The 16,076-nt window shown below is 42.2% G+C and overlaps 1 long non-coding RNA gene across 1 annotated transcript in view; it reads left to right on the top strand.

Annotated features, from left to right (window-relative positions):
• The window catches only part of LOC137154057 (uncharacterized), a 72,192-nt gene extending 56,600 nt beyond the window's left edge, over nt 1-15,592 (top strand). Inside the window, exons 3-4 of the long non-coding RNA XR_010920051.1 lie at nt 4,741-4,844; nt 15,347-15,592. This is a non-coding gene — a long non-coding RNA (uncharacterized lncRNA). The remainder of the gene's footprint in view (nt 1-4,740; nt 4,845-15,346) is intronic.
• The last annotated feature ends 484 nt before the right edge of the window (nt 15,593-16,076 follow it).

Below are 16,076 nucleotides of genomic sequence, written 5' to 3'. Positions count from 1 at the left end.
ATAATGGCTTTTACAGGCCTCCTTTGTAATGCACTTTGAGAGCTACTGATGAAAAGAGCTATATAAGAGTTAGGTATTCTTTCTATTTTCCCAAAGAGTAGTTATCAGTAGTTCATAGTCAAGTTGGAAGGACATATCGTGTGGGGTCCCGCAGGGATCAATTCTAGGTCTGGTTCTGTTCCATATCTTCATCAATTATTTAGATAATGGCATAGAGAGCACATTTACAAAGTTTGCGGATGATACCAAATTGGGAGGAGTTGCAAGTGCTTTGGAGGATGGGATTAAAATTCAAAATGATCTGGACAAACTGGAGAAATGGTGTGAAGTAAACAGGATTAAATTCAATAAAGACAAATGCAAAGTACTCCATTTAGGAAGGAACAATCAGTTGCACACATACAAAATGGGAAATGACTGTCTAGGAAGGAGTACTGTGGAAAAGGATCTGGAGGTCATAGTGGATCACAAGCTAAATATGAGTCAACAATGTAACAAAAAAAGCAAACATCATTCTGGGATGTATTAGCAGAGTGTTGTAAGCAAGACACAAGTAATTCTTCCACTCTACTCTGTGCAGATCAGGCCTCAGCTGGGGTATTGTGTCCAGTTCTGGGTGCCACATTTCAAGAAAGATGTGGACAAATTGGAGAAAGTCCAGAGAAGAGCAACAAAAATTATTCAAGGTCTTCTAGAAAACATGACTTATGAAGGAAGATTGAAAAAATTGGGTTTGTTTAGTGTGGAGAAGAGAAGACTAAGGGAGGACATGATAACAATTTTTTCAAGTATATAAAACATTGTTACAAGGAGGAGGGAGAAAAATTGTTCTCTTTGGCCTCTGAAGATAGGACAAGAATCAATGGGCTTAAATTGCAACAAGGGCAGTTTAGGTTGGACATTAGGAAAAACTCCCTGACTGTCAGGGTAGATAAGCACTACAATACATTGCCTAGGGAGGTTGTGGAATCTCCATCATGGGAGATTTTTAAGAGCAGGTTAGACAAACATGTCAGGTATGGTCTAGATAATGTTTGGTCCTGCCTTGAGTGCAGGGGACTGGACTAGGGACCTTGCAAGGTCCTTCCAGTCCTTCCATGATTCTATTTATGAACCTGAGTGGCAGGTGAAGGATCAGCCTGAGTAACTCGAGTATAACCACAAGGTTGTGGGGGATTCAGCCAACTGACAAATAACTAGCAGAAAACTTTGTATGGAAATAAAGTATTTCATGCCATGCATGCATAAACACCAGGGGCCAAATTCCACTCTGTTACAACAGTTCAAATCCAGAGCAACCCCATCAACGTCAGCCAAATCTATTAATTTATACTGGTGTGACCAGAAGCAAAATTTAACTCTACATGTGGGATCTGCATTTACGTAATATAATCTCTTGTATATGTTTACCAAAGTAGGAATGTCACTGAATTTTGGAGATTGGATATTAAATTTCAGCTTACTGAATTAATACTAGTACAAAGGAACATACAGATCAGTCGCTACGTTCTTCTATTCTTCACTTCAGCACTACCATACTGATTTAGAGGTTGGTGCCTTTTTTTCATAGTTAATGGGACAGTAGCAACTAGACTGTCAAAGAACAATCTCTGACAAGTCAGCCTAGTTGGTAAGGTTTGTGGATAACAGCATAGGCGTGCGCACGGGGTGTGCCAGGTGTGCCCAGGCACACCTTAATGCAAGGGTGTCAAACATACGGCCCGTGGGCCGGATTCTGCCCGCGAACCTTTTTTATCCAGCTCATGTATCTGTTCGAAGTGTACCGCAGCACCATCTTGCTGTGCTGCCGAAAGAGTGGAGGGCGCGCGATTTGTCAAAGAACACAGCGAGCTGCCACCGGGGAAAAAAAAAAAAAAGGAGCTGCGAGATTTTGCAGTGAAGACTAGGACGCCGCAAGAATTCCGCCGGCGGGTAATTCAAATGTGGCCCGCCGGTAGAACTGAGTTTTTCCCTGGGTGCACACCCTAAATTCCTTGGATGCATACCCTAATAAAATGTGCTGCGCATGCCTATGGGTAACAGTGACATGCTTGTTCTTTATACTACTCTGGACAAACGTGGTGAAGTTCCAGTCAAACACTTCATTGTGAGTGCAGGGGAAAAGCAGCAGAAGCTGTTGCAGAATGAGATAGCGGGCAGGAAATCTTCTACATGAAACTCCACTATGTGGCTATTGCTGTGGAATATATATGTGGCTATTGCTGCATATTTTCCCTGCATAGATCATCTGATTGGGCCTTTGATTTCCCTCCTCTCCAAGCTCTCTTCTATAGCAGCTCAAAAGAAAAAGCTGCAGTCACATAAGAAGAAACCTTTTGCCTTTTCAGGCTGTTTGGTTGATCCTATTGGAAGGCATGAGAAGAGCTGTATGCCTCATCATGTTAGTTACACTGAAAGTGTTCAAAGTGTGTACAGCTAGATCACAAAATGACTACTGCATGCTCACCCTGGACTGATTTCATGCATGAGAAATGCATTGATGTCTATGTGGTTAAGAGCCTGAAGGACATGGAACTGTTGAGCCTTCCATTTCATGTTCAGGTACATTTCCAGCAGGAAACATAAGGCCACCTAGACTGACCTCCATTATGTCATAGGCCATTATGTTTCACCTAGTAACCCTGTACTGAGACCAACAACTCAAAGACATGGGGGCTGATTTTCAAAAGACACATCTTGAAATTAGGCACCTAACTGCCCTTGAAAGTTAATAGGAGGTAGGCGCCCAACTGCCATTTATGTTCCTGAAAATCTCTTCCTAGAATATGTAAAAAATGGGCATAATTTTAATGAAAATTACCACAATAAAACTTCCCATTTTGGGGTCAAAATTCCTTTGAAAAATATCATTAGAATTTCCAAATTTTTCAATCAGTTATGTGCAGGCAGTTTCTCAAAGTCAGCTCTGTTAGTTTAGTGACATTCCCGCACAGGATACCCCAAAGATACTGCCCCTGAACTAGTGCATTCTGAGTAACAATCCTTCCCATTTGGACTCTTACCTTAATGCTACCAGAAGGCTGTCTAAATATACCATATACTCCCATCTTATTGTGTTTTCTTTTAGAAAGATAAGGGAGTAGCAGATGCTAATGGATCACTATCAGGTCACCTGTCTAGCCATTGTCACTAGGCAGTTTTACCATGAATATCACAGAAAAGGTTGGTTTTAAGAGATTGGAAAGTCAGGACAGTGGCTGAAAAGGTAACTGAGAAAGCAGATGTGGGCTGGAGAAGTAGAGGTGCTTTTATAGGAAAATGGAAGAGCTATAAGAGGAGGGGGCAAATTTTATGATACAGGAAGTCCTGAATAGTTACAGGACTTCCACTTGAGATGATCTGCTGTGTAGGAAAACAGGATGGTGAGGCAATCTAGGGTCGATGGTTGGCTGGGTGGACCATCATAGTGAGGTGGAGCGGAGAGAAAGGCAATGGAGTTGAGAAAGATGGACATCATGGAATGGAGGGAGTCAACAACTGAGTCAATGGAGAAGGGAGAAGGAAGGAGGAGGTTGAGTGTTCAGGAGACGTTGTGGACACTGATGGGCTGGAAGTCATGGAAAGAGCAGATAATGGGAAGAGGAGTGGATGGGAAATATTGAAGGACATAAGGCAGTGGCTGGAGAACGGGAAAATCAGGGAGGGGGCATTGCTTGGTGAAGACCAGGTAAGCAGTCATTTGGGTGAGTAGGACAGTCATGCTTTACACTGCTCTAGTCACTTCGCTGTTCTCTGCTGGCTGCTCATTTCCTCTTTCAGTCAGGCTCTCAGCTACCTTTAGCAAATGTTTACTATTTAAGATTTTTTAATGCCTCATTTATTTCATTGATGTTGTTGGCATTCTCTAGTGAGTCTTTTAATTTGGGATCAAGCTGACATTTTGGAAGATGGATAAAGAAATTCAACGTTATAATTATGATCTTTGCGTGGGGCCATGATGTGAAAATTTTTGTATCATTCAGAGAAGGTGTCAGAAACATCTTTCTATTAACAAAGGAATCTTAAGGTAGTCTGCAAAGAAGTGACTTGATTTACTACTTTCTAAATGATTTTTTGCAATGCACAGAGAAAAAAACAAACCAGCTCTCTGCATCTCAGGATTATGCTGAAATCTGTTTTTGAGTGGGAAGAGTTTTAGGAACAGCTCTTAGTTTCTAATTTGAATGTGTAATTGTTCAAAAGCTTTAATTGATTTTTTCCAAGTCAATTATGTTTTTGCGGGGCTGTAGTGTGAGATGTACTGAATGACTTCTCATGATTCCTAGTAGCATTGCTGTCAAGGCATCCTAGATACAACCAAATTTGAACTTTTCTGCTTTCCTTTCCTTGAGCAGCTGAATTGGTGGCATTAACCCTGCAGCAACAACCTTCTATGAACGTCCCTATCTCTGTTCCTACAGAGTGACGGCATCAACTTTACAACATTCAGACTTTCCCACACAACACAAGGTTCCAAGTTTCCAGAACTGGCACACTGTCACATTCATACACTGCTCCACTAGTCAAACCAAGCTGCTCTTTTTCTGCTCTGTTTCTTTACCACGGTGTTAGGATTTAGCATTCTGAAGATACAGTAGAGGAATTTGATGTCATGGAGTTGCTTTTGCATTCCAAAACCCAGTATGATTGCTGAAATCCTTGCTTGTGCTTGAATAATCTGCATGTTGAAGTGAAGGATTATGAACAGGCAAAGGAGACAATAAATTTCTCATTTTTTAGAGGGAAGAACAGAGAAGAACCCTTGCTAAAGTCGATTCGCTGAATATCACACGTCAATAGACATACACTGGCACTTGAATCACCTGGAAGAGGATATGAGAAAGGTAGGAACATATTGTTAATTGGGGCATGGGTAGCAATAAATAAAATTAGTAGAGCTAATATTCAAAGGAATTGCCTCATATTAGTCTGCATGGGGAAATAAACTCAGACATTAGTAGATTGCAAGATCAGTAGTCGTGTGTACAGCGCCTAGCACAATGGAGCCCCAGTTTTGGTTGAGTCCTGCTGCTGGCATAATAAATAATAGGACTGTTGTCTGCCTGAGCTAGTAGTTTGCCACACCTCTGCAGTGACAGCTGGTACGCTGCTGCTGCTAATACCCATAGAGTGGGGGAGAGCATAAGGAAGGAATATAAGAGGCAGAGGACAACCAAGGAATAGGAGAAGCCCTCTAAATTCATCCCTCTCATAACCTGTTCTGGAGAGCTATTGCACTGGGCCATCCAAACTTTTGCCAGTGGAGTATCATACTGGCATCTTTCCAGGAGCCTGGCAGTCATTTCTGTATCTGGGTGGTGTTGGCCAAGCAGAGAGCTCTAGAATATGGAAGTGTGCACACCAGCCATTGCACACTAACCTGTCTTAAGCAGAACCAGCTTCACATGTCACACTGGTATGCATTATGGGTACGGAAGCCACTGAAGGAGGCTCCTGTGACAAAGATGGAACCATGTACATTGGGACACACGATCTCCATTGGCTACATCACTATATTAAAGAAGAAAGACAGCCATGGGTCACATTTAGATTTCTGTGGGTGGCGCTTTGGGCACCCTGGCTTTACTATTGTTGTGTTCAGCTCTGCTCACTGCTATAACATCCAGGTTCCCCATAAGCTTCAGACTGGCTCCTAGCCTACTTCGCTGCTCATGAGAAGCAGCTGCATGAGATACAAGAAGGCTGATGACTTTGGATTTGGTCATTTGAAACACCAAAGGCTGAAGAGAAGTTTTTTTAAAAAAAAACTATTTGCTTTAATCCAACTTCACATGAATGTAGCTGCCCTGAGTCAATCCCAGCACTGGCCCACAAACTCTTGTGGATCCCAGGGTTTCCACTGCTAGTTAAGTCAATTTTACATGAATTTCAAGTCAAAGATGCTTCTTGCTGTTTTTCCCCATGGGCATTTGACTCAGAGTGGCTATTAGAGTTGGCCTGTGTGGCTACTCCCCTATAATTGCATGGCTTGAAACCGGCAGCCATTTTAATGGCTTCCTCGGTCTTGCCTGTTGTATGAATGGTAATCTCTAGAGTGTACTTGGTAAATACCATAGATCTACTCAGTAATTACACGCTGCTGTAAATTATTGTGCTGTTACACTTAGTAGATCCAAAAGTCATCACCATCCAACCTGCACCTTGGTTAGAAAGACAGAAGTACTTGTGTGTAATGATATGATCCTTACCATGTAATTACCCTGCCACTACCTGGTAATTACTATGTAATTAAATGGTCAACCAACACCATCTAAACAAAGAGGACTTATGTGATATTTATGCCCTGAAGCTTAAAATATGACCGGAAAAATTGTAATTATAAAGCGTTCACTGAAATCTGCTGGACAGCATGAGCAGGGGATGTTTTATGCAAGGAAGATTTAACAGCCAACAGGAAACTAGAAGGAGGAAGTTCCCTACTCAGTTGATGCCAACGTGGGGGTGTTGATGAGGCTGTGTGGTCTAGCAAATAGAGCATGGGACTGTAAATCAGGAGACCTGATTCCTAGTTCTGCCATTGTGTTGCTGGGTGAATTGGGCTAATCACGTCTGTCTCGCTGTGCCTCAGTTTCCCCATCTGTAACATGGGGATAATGATATTGACCTTCTTGGGTGCTTTGACATGTACAGTGCTAGATAAGAACGAGGTATTATTATGAATAAATCAGAACAACCAAAGCCCTGATCCTGCAAAGATTTACACACATGCTTCACTTCATGCCTGTGAGAATTCCCATTGAAGTCCATGGGACTACTTGTGCATAAATTTGAGCATGTGCATACATTATTACAGGATCGTGATTCAAAAGGCCAAATTCTGGATACGCTCTGTCCTTGCACAGCCTGAGTTAGATGGGCTTGATCATGCAAGTACTCTGAGAGGGCTAGGAGAAAGAATCCTTCCCCACATCAAGACAGCTTGGCACAGAGTCTCTGCTGCGGAACGTGGCCAGCCGGAACACATCACACAGAGTTCATGTTTGTGGTTTCCCCTCATGGCAGATCCACTGGCCATACCCACCCCTTGGGCTGCTCCAGAGAGACATCGTGGCGCAGAGCTGTTATTCTCAAGGGCATGGCATCCCCTGCATTACCTCACCGCCTCCAACCCTGACAGCAAAATTCCATTGGCTATGGTTAGTGGAGGGACAGCCAGTGTTTAGCCTTAACATACAATAAGCCCTATACCTATGCTTGAAATCTTCTTGTTATCAGCATGACTTATATAGAGGATCTAAGCTATTGCATAGAACTAATACCCCTTCATTCAGAAGCTGTGAGCAGACCATTTAAAGGATACCCAGTGCTTTTTGTGCACTGCTGTATTTCTACTGAATTTAATCTTCTTTTTTAAGTGCCTTGATAGGTCCTCAGCTGACTCCTATTTCAGCTAATTAGCACCTTGACATTTACAGAATAACTAAGGCAGCTTTGATGTTTGCAAAAGAACAGGAGGCACGTCTGTCTATATGATCTGCTTTAAGAGGAGGAATAACATTTATGGAGCGTTTATAGACATCAGTTGGGAGGGGAAAAAAGCATTTTTCATTTTATTTTGAATGAAAATACAATCCAAGTAGCATTTCCAAATCTCAACCTTCCGACCAAAAGCGCTCTTCCAGCTGCTACCAAACTGTTGGCAATTGCACGGGTTAAATCTGTCATTGCAAGCAGCAAATTGAGTTCTATGAATACACCAATAATGTAGAAATTGAAGTGGATCATGAAAAATTAATTTAAAACAAAGACTACACAGTTGAAATAAATTGTATTCTGTTATTTTATACCAACCTTTACATATAAAAATGTCATTAAAGCCAGACTTAATTTACTCTGTTTGGCTTTATTTAACAAGGATAAAAAGAGTGCAATTGTTCCCCGCTGTTAGCTGTGTATTTCTCCACATTTAGCATACCCATTGAAATGATTTGGGTTTTTTTTTTTTTTTGGTTAGAGTGACTAGGTCTGCACAGCCATCCAGGAAGAATGAAGTTGGAACAATTAGAATTGTCATGGCAATGTACCCCGGATTTCTCTCCATACCCTAATATGCCCAGCCCTGGTAAGCAGTCATGCTCATTTCCTAACAAGGCTGTGCCCTGCACTGTGTCACATATAGAAGATTTTAAGCCATTTGAAAGTGCTTATCCTGTTCAGTCTGGGAGGAAAAAAAAACATGAAGCCCCCATTCTGCAATTTTAGCTTCCTTTATCGAACACCCATCAGCAAAGTATGATGCATCACAGATGGATAATTTATAGTGCTTGTATTACTATGGGAATAGCTCCATTTAAAGAATAAATAAAACACAAAAAAGAAAGCAATAGAACTTGACAGATGAACACAGTAAAGTGTCTTTCTTGTTGCAGATAACAGCTATGTGGCCTGGCTTTTAAATACAGATTCTGCCATAAAACAGCAATTTTTTCAGGCTTGCTTTTGCTACTTACTTTCTAGTGACTTATTTTGAGTTCCCAGCTCTAAAAGGAGGTGCTAATTGAAGGGAAAGGGGTGCAATTAAAACTAGTCTTGTGATCTTTAAAATTTTAAGAGTCCTTAGATCCTTCGCAAGTTATACAATGCTATCACAAAAGACACTTCTTGGAACACATTAGAAATGAAGCAAATTCTCCAGTTTGGTTTTTGGTGATATGTTGTAACCCAGTGAGATGGCTGGATGGTGAAGCCATTGAATTTCTCATCTTTTTTTATGAGGTGAGAGGCAAAGTGTTGTCATGGATCAAAAACTGGCTAGCAGACAGAAAGCAAAGAGTAGGATTGCCACAGTTTCAAGGGTAACTCTATCTGTATTCCTCCTCTGGGGTCCCTCTAAGGTCCCCCTCTTAAGGGCTCCCAGCTGTCACATCTTGGGTACAGACCCATGTATCTCTCCCTCCTGACCAGGATTTTGAGACTGCACAGCTCCTTGCTTTACATGGTAATATCCCCAGCAAACCAATCAGCCTAAAGGCCACCATCTATAGGTTGCTTTCTCTCCAAGGGCAATGAGCAGTGTATTGCCAGAAGTTGCAGGTTACCACACATCTCCTTCTAAGCAAGCACATTTGTTATTGAGGTAAAAGCATTACAGAGAAAACATAAGAACAATAAAAGTTCCTATTCACATGCTAAAAGCTCACCATCAGTTTGACAAAGTCCTTCCAATTCTTCCGCAAGAGTTGAGGGGCCCCCTTTGACAGAAGTTGCTGTCTCTTTGCCCTTTCTTTGTCCATTGGTCTCTGAAAACCCAGTTTAATCAGGCCTCCCCAGTGGCACGTACCTCTGTGGAGGTGTTGAAAACATGAGTTCTTCACCTTAATCATCCCCCCACTGTGCTTAGTTCCTGGCAGAGCTCTGGCAACCCTCCCCCACCGAACTGCACACAGTCCTGGCCCACCTAAACCATTCATACACTTAATACAATGTGGTCCCCAAAGATATCGCAGATGTGGTTGCGATAAGGTCATAAGGGTTAAATGGTCAATTTTCATCATGGCAAAAGGTTAACAACAGTGAGCCCCCAGGTTCCATAGTAGGTCCATCAGACATGTTGCAGTTGGCTGAGCCAAGAATAAAACTCCCAGGAAAAGGAGTAAGGCTTTCTCATTGGTGGCACAATATCTGTGGAATAGCCTCCTGCTCCCAAATTAGAGTGATCATGGAACATACCAATTTCAGAGCAAAATTTAATGCCCATGTGTTACGGCTGAGGCATTAGACTGCAACTCAAAACATCTAGGTTCTTTTTCCCCATTGCCCTGTGCCTTGTTCAGTCATGTCCACCAGCACAAACTGGGTGTAAAAAACATCATTCTGAGCTGGTAACATTTTCTGCCTTCTTCCTGCTGAGGTGTTACTACCCAGGATGCAAAGCAGGTAGGAACCAGGACACTCAGAGCTATTCTTGGCCCTGCCATGGACTCTCAGTGTGACCTCATGCAAATTACTTAGGTCCTGATCCAAACCCCACTAACATCAATGGAAAGACTTTGAATTAACTTAAATGGGCTATGGACTAAGCCTTTAATGTCAGTGTACCTCAGTTGTAAACTGCAGATAGCAACCTTAGAGAATGGACTGGCATCACTTCTCTGAAAATAACTCCTGGAATAACACAAAACCCATGTACTTGTATCACACGGCATGTGGAAAGGGTGAAGCATAGTCTTCCAGACTGACTCTTTGCTTTTTATGCCACTGCATTGGATGGAGCTACATGGATTTACAGCTGATCTGGGTGAAGGTGTAAAATTACCTCCTTTGCCATGGTCAGTTCTTCACCTTTCCCAGACTGAGATCAGAGCATAACCTTGTTAAAGTATAGGACATTTCCAGTGGTCCCCAGTAGAGCCTGGATGGGCCCAGTTAGTTTCCTGCATTCTCTCCAGTATTTCGTGGCTTATTCCTGAGAGCATTTTAAAGCAACTTGCTTTTGTTGTTGCACATTTTGCTTCCTTATTTCAGGATTTGCGCATCCTATGTTATCTCTGGGAAACACAAAAACATCGAAAAAGCAAATGCTGCATGAAGAACCAAATCTTGGTCCCATTGCAATAATAATAATAATAATAATAAATCAGTGTGTTACCTTTGACTTGACTGGGATCAGAATTTGGCCTTAAATCAATGGAGCTAAGCCGACTGAGCAGTTCCTCAGCTGATGTAAATTAAATCTCCGCTCCTATCCTGAAGATACATTGAGCAGAACTGGAGAATGATGCTCTAACAAGAGCATGAGCGGCAGCCATCAGAGATTCTAATTGTAAGTCAAATTGATTTTTTTTAATTTCTATCCCTCCAATTCCCTGTAAAGTTTCATTTTTGACAATGACACTGATGTGACCCTCCTCAGGTCCCTGTGAGTGTTTTAAAGCAGTTCACTTTTAGCTTTGCACCATTTTGCTTCTTTTTTTCAGGATTTTTGTATCTTACTCTCTTTGAGAGAACTAAAAAGCCTGGATAAGCAGCCCAATAGCTCAGAGATTCCTGGAAACCAATTAGGTCCATCAAACTCCTATCCGATGAACCTGGGCCAATTTTAGTGGCTATTATAACACCCGTGTGTTGTAAGTCCACCATTTGATTGTAAGCCTAGCCAATCTTTCTATGCAGAGCCAAGGGCAGCTGGTGTAAACACAATCCTGTTTGTAAGAGTGACACTAGGACAGAAGGTGTCCCCAAACCCATGCCTGTTTGCTTTCAGGTGCAATTCAGGGTGTTGGTTGTGAGCTACAAAGCCCAGGACCTAGTTCCACAAGAGGCTGCCTCTCTCCCTTCATCTGATTGTGAAGGCTGAGATCTGATGGCCCACTTTTGCTATCGGTTCCTGAAGTTGTTACGTCCCTACGGCTCCAGCAAAAGCCTACAGGCGTTGGACTCTCCAGGAGGGGCATGAGAGCCAAGGACCCTGCTCACTGGGATGACTACTGAGGCCCAGATTCAGAAAGGGGTTGGACATTTAAATGGATGACACAAATATCCAGCATTGTAACAGTTTCTACTGAACAATATCCAATAACTACAGAGTAGATATAAACCCTCGTGCTTCAGGAGATAGACCAATCTCTAGCTATTGGGGGATAGGAAGAAAATTCTCTGGTAACAGGTTATCCCACATCCACCTATTGCATGGATTCTTGTGCTGCCTTATGAAGCATTGAATACGGGCCACTGTTGCTGAAAGGACATTGGTCTGGATGGACCATTGATGTGCTCCACCATGGCAATTCTTATTGGTCTGCATCCATCAGATTCTTCCCCTGTGGTTCTCTGTGGTTGCTAGTACAACCCCACAGAGAAATGTCCCAAAGGAGAAGATGGAGCTGATGCAGATATATCCTTTTGGATGTGGCAAAATTTCAAGAGTGTTGGAGTGAGATGAAGGGTGGGTCCTTCTTGCTCTTTCCTCCCCTGGGCCCACAGCAGGTTCCCATCCTGCAAAGAAGTCCAAAAGTGAGATCCTAAAGGGATGAGAGAAAGCAAGAGAGCCCTGCCTGTCTGCTTATGACATCATGAAGACCCTGTGGTCCCCAAGATCAAACACCAGCTTTCCCTAAGTCTGCTTCCCTTCCTGAAGTGTTTGTTGAATTCCTATCCAGTAGGAACTCCAGATGTAAGAAGACTCTACACTGCAGACCTATGTAACAAATGATGAACACACTCCCTGACTTGGAGGCTCCAATATCATTCTTGCTTCCCCATCCTACCCACATTAATCTCCTCAGGGATGAGCTACAACCAGCTAACCCTTATCCACCCTCCAATCTCATAGGGGCACTGTGCCATTCATCCCAAGGCACCAGCTGATTTGAAGACAGATTTTGGGTGGAATGCTTTTGGCTGCAAAAATCTCATCCCAGTTAGTGAGAGGAGAGAGCTCTTTTCTCCCAGCTACTTCCGGGCCTACTCATCCTCTTACCTGACCATTTGTTGCCTGTGATTTGGTCAATCAGCACAAGGCCCCCTGTGGTCCTGGAATACCTCCTGGGGATCTGATTCCTACAAGTCGTGGAAACAGAGGCAGTTCTCCAGGAAGCTAATTTATTGCTACCACAGATATATTGAGCTGAGGACAAGTAGGTCAGGAGGAGTCATTGGGTCACTTGTGTAAATCCTGTAGTTTGATCTGTGGCACGAATGACTGAGTCACAGGAAAATCAAAAGTTAAGTGTGTCACACATTTGAGTACACACACATCCACACACACACACCCACACACCTCTGTGAGACCCTCAGGTTACCTTCTTTTGGAAGCCTTTACAAAGCCACTCTGGCTAATCCAAACTGACAATAGGTGCTGAAAATGACATTTTAATAAAGCATAAGAATGAGTCTAATGTTAAATAGCCTGTTTAGAATAATGATTTATATTTAGATGCGGCTTCTGCCTGGTTATTAAACATCGATTTAAATACATGAATTAACACATCTGTCAACAATGCTTAGAATAAGAATAAAACTTTATTCTATGGTGAAAGGTAATTTGAAACAAAAAGCATGCAGCATAATAAGTAGCTTAGTTTTGAAGGTTCTGGGACAGCCTCTCTTATTCCCTGTCTTATTCTCTGCTCCTAGGCAGCAGTGCCCATAGCAACACTGACTGGTACTAGGAAGACTGCAATATACTGCAGATATCCGTACCATGACAGAGAGGGAATTGAATCAACAGTGTAAGCTGGTTCAGAAGTGCAGTCTGTTGTCACTTCGTTCCAAACAAGGCTAAACAGTGCCACTGTCAAGCATCCAATCACGATGAGGTGAGAGATCCTTTATCCATCGGGGTAACTGAATGAAAACTACACCTTGCCTGGCTGAATACAGATCTACAAGCCTTTTGCTTTATTAGCAACTTTTTTTGTGCAATCTAATTCCCGTGGGCTGGGGTTGAATGAAGAGAAGCTCATGTTTTAATTTTTACTGTCAGGAGTAATGGTAAGTGTAGGAGGAGGAATATTAATTACACCCAGCAGGCATTCTTCAAACTTAGAAACAGCACAAGGAAGGAGCCCAAATGGTCTGAATATTGCAGGGACCATTTGCATGGGAGTCTCACGCTAGAAACTGGGTGGCATATTTTAAATTTAAAAGGGGACTGAGGCACCTGGCTGTTCTCCTTCCCACAGCAGTGACCGGTGGCACCATCCAGGCTCTACAGACAGTTGGCCAAGCCCTGTACTCACAGCGCTCGAGATTCCCTGAATCCATTTTTTAAAAAGCACTCATTTGTTTCAACTGTTACATTTTTTTGGGTGCAAAACATGAAGGGCCTGGCGTTGCTACCCTGTAAGCATTTCCACCAATGCAAAGTGAGTGTGAAACAGCATGAGTCTCTTTTCACATCCACGTCTTGCACTGCTGCAAAGGACCCTGCAAGGGACAGAGTAAAAATGTCTGACATATATTTGGGCCAGCACTGCTGAGAGGAGGAGTCTTTTAAATCCATTGTCCCTTATTTCAGAACAGGGAGGCAAGGCTTCCCAACCCTTCAGGACCTCTGTTTCTCTCTCTTATCTAGTTGCAGGCCTAAAACTTTTTGCAGGCTAGTTGCTTTCAGTATTATCTCCTGTGCTTTGGATTTGCCCTTTTCTTGTTGTTATCTTCCTGCACCTCTCTGATGGGTCACAGTTTCTATTTCCCCCTGTCTAAGAAAAGTATCAATGAAATGCATCTACTGGATGACCTTGGGCAAGTCATGTCACCTTTCTGTGCCTCTTTCCCCTCCCACCTTTTGTCTGTCTCTCATATTCTGATGGCAAGCTGTTTGGGCCAATGAGTGCCTCTTATTATGTGTTTGTACAGCACCTAGCACAAGGGGGTCCTAATCTTAGTTGGGGCCTCTAGGTACCAATGTACATAAAAAAACTTACTTTATTATATAGACTTCAAGATTCTGTGTTAAATACTAGCTAGTAACTTGAATAGCTCTATCCTCATCTCAAACGCACAGGAACTAGATAGACCTTTGAATGGATTTTTCACAATGTTCTAGGGAGTCTCTGCATGTTCATCTTGCATCTATTCCCACCGAAGGCTGAGCTAGCCCTACTTTTTCAGGCTAATAATTGACTCCTGTATTCAGCTTCGATTTTTACCATGTACCAACCCAACAACTTTATTCTATGTTAATCAGGTTCCACAGCAGTTTTCTCTATGCCAACAATTCCTCCTTCCACATTTTAGATTTACTTTAATCATGGGATGTTCTGGCCCTGTTTTGAGAATAGACTCTTTGATACATTAGCAGGAATGACAGAGGACTGTCTCGCTGTCATGGTACAAACTTGATTTTCTCTTCCCTCCCATCTCCTACCCACTTTCAGCAGCAGGAAGCTGTTTAAAATGTTATGTCAGAGGGAGGGCTGCAGTAGAGCTGGTCAGGAATTTTTTGCCAAAAAAATTTTTTGTTGGAAAATACTAATTTGTTGAAATTGAAACTTTAATCAAAACTGTCTGTCAGGTGCAGGATGGATTTTCTTTCAGAGAGCATCCCACCCTACAATAGCTAGCAATTCTGTGGTTAGGCTGGGCACCTGAGATGTAGGAAATCTAGGTTCAAGTCCCTATTCTGAATCAGAACTGGACTTGTCTCCCACATCCTATTTTTCCACCAATACATAAATAAATAAGGGTCTCTGTTTTGTCCTAATGTGACAAAAATTTGTCCTAATGCGAGAAAAATTCTTGAAATCTTGATAATTTTCATGGGACAGGAAAACTCTTTCCAGCCCAGCTGCAGCATGTCTTGGGCACAGAAAGTTCTTAGACCCAATTCTATATGTACGAAATAAAAATTAGTCTTTAAACCAATGTATTTTCTATTTCTCAGAGCTGCTGGATTTGTGTATTCAGGAAATAATGGAGGTTAAATGTTTTTGAACAGCAGCAGCAGCATCAAAGAGTTGAGGAGACCATCACTTTCCAGTCAAGGAGACCCTTCTTTTTTTAGCCATGAGAAACATATGGGAGAATGTTAATAAAAGTACCAGTTAGGTACCTGCTGCTCATGTGACAACCTTTATAGATAAAACAGCTTTTTACAAGTGCCACTTTGTCATTTTCCAAATAAATTGACTTGTTCATCTCATCTGTCTTGTCAATCGTCAAGAAGGACTTTATTCTGCAGAGCTGGAAATGGAGGAGTTGTGCGAGGGTATGAATGACACAGCCCAAAATGCCTAAAAAGGAAAAGCCTTTGAAACTAAGGTCAGAAATGGAAAAAGTCTTCCATCAGAAAACAAAAGTGCTTGTAGTATTCTTTGGATTTCACAAAATGCTGGAAAAAATCTATTGTTGGCTTCAAATCTACCCCTAAGTGGCTATTGATTCCCTGCACTTGAAGTTTCAAACACCTCCATAACAAAAGCATTCAATGTAGCAGTACAAAGTGTGCCAAGTTATAATTTGCCAAGAGGACTAAGTCCCTCAATGAAAACTTCCTACGTGTCTAGTGGAAGATTATCCTATCAAATCCAATGCTGTTTTGAAAGGTAAGCATTTGAAATATGACTAATACCAATAGAATTTATTACTCACAAGCTGAAGCATAAAATAGATTA

The sequence above is a fragment of the Emydura macquarii genome, unplaced genomic scaffold (genome assembly GCF_026122565.2).
Source record: "Emydura macquarii macquarii isolate MOO-44397 ecotype Brisbane River unplaced genomic scaffold, CSIRO-AGI_Emac_v2 contig_1253, whole genome shotgun sequence".
NCBI classification, from domain to species: Eukaryota; Metazoa; Chordata; order Testudines; family Chelidae; genus Emydura; species Emydura macquarii.
This window is presented reverse-complemented; position numbering and strand designations above follow the sequence as displayed.